Source organism: Aptenodytes forsteri, unplaced genomic scaffold (genome assembly GCF_000699145.1).
Source record: "Aptenodytes forsteri isolate BGI_AS27 unplaced genomic scaffold, ASM69914v1 Scaffold185, whole genome shotgun sequence".
Taxonomy (NCBI): domain Eukaryota; kingdom Metazoa; phylum Chordata; class Aves; order Sphenisciformes; family Spheniscidae; genus Aptenodytes; species Aptenodytes forsteri.
The window spans coordinates 1,070,596-1,071,948 of record NW_008796214.1 but is presented as its reverse complement, the minus strand read 5'-3'; positions in this window follow the sequence as shown (position 1 = coordinate 1,071,948).

Below are 1,353 nucleotides of genomic sequence, written 5' to 3'. Positions count from 1 at the left end.
TAATATGCCTGGCTTATCTAATGACAAAGAAAAAAAAAAAAGAAGAAAGAAAAAAACCCAATAACTTGCATTTGTACGACTTTTTGGAAGACCTGCTTTAATCAGACTTAGTATCACAACTTCAAAAGCTGCAAGGTCCACCGCTCCAGCCGGTCATTCAGATGGTCAGTCCCCACATGCTTTGTTCCACGTTTGGGTTTGCCTGGCTTTAGCCTTCAGCCGTTACTTCTTTTTATCCCTTTTTCTTCATGATAAATAAATAAAAAAAAAAGTGGTATTTGTATTTCACAAAGGTATTTATGCACCGTAATCAAATCACCTCTTGATCTTATTTTTGATAAGTGAAACAGCTTATGCTCCTTGAATCTCCCTGTTTTTAACTTAAGCCCTTGAATAATTCTTCTGGCTGTCCCCCGAACTATACCATTCAAGCGTGATCTGAAGCTCGGGTATGACTTCCTTTCAAAATGTGCCGTGAGGAACAAAATTAAACAAAAAGGGCACTTCCCTGAGAAAAAGGAAAGTATATGCGTGTCTGCAGACAAGATAACATTGCATGCTTTTGCCAATTTCAAACACGGATAACTGGATGCACATGGAAAATAATTCAATTTCCTTGAAAAATTAAAATAAGCAAAATATTTTTCAGCACATTCGGAATTTGTCCTTGATTTTTTTAAAGCAGCTGAAGTAGAAGCATTTTCTTAGTTTCGTTTTTATGATATTTTATATTTCATTATATACCACATGTTTTGCTTGGATTTTTTGGTTCATGGGTTTTCCCCTCTGCCTTTTTTTCCTTTATTCCCATTTAAAGAATAGGAAAAAGAAAGGAAAGGAGGAGAATGAAAGATCTTGTGCGTTTTTGAGGGGAAGGAAAAGGACTTAATGCATCTTTTTTAAAGAAAAAAAAAGCATTGCTTTCTTTAAAAGACACTTTGGTTGGATTTTCAGCACATTCGGAATTTGTCCTTGATTTTTTTAAAGCAGCTGAAGTAGAAGCATTTTCTTAGTTTCGTTTTTATGATATTTTATATTTCATTATATACCACATGTTTTGCTTGGATTTTTTGGTTCATGGGTTTTCCCCTCTGCCTTTTTTTCCTTTATTCCCATTTAAAGAATAGGAAAAAGAAAGGAAAGGAGGAGAATGAAAGATCTTGTGCGTTTTTGAGGGGAAGGAAAAGGACTTAATGCATCTTTTAAAAAAAAAAAAAGGAATTGGTTTTTAAAAGAAAAAAAAAGCATTGCTTTCTTTAAAAGACACTTTGGTTGGAGGAGAGGAGCATCTTTAAGGGATTTTTTTAATTTTCCCCGTTCTGGCTGCCCTAATTGTGCTGTGAAGCCCAGCAG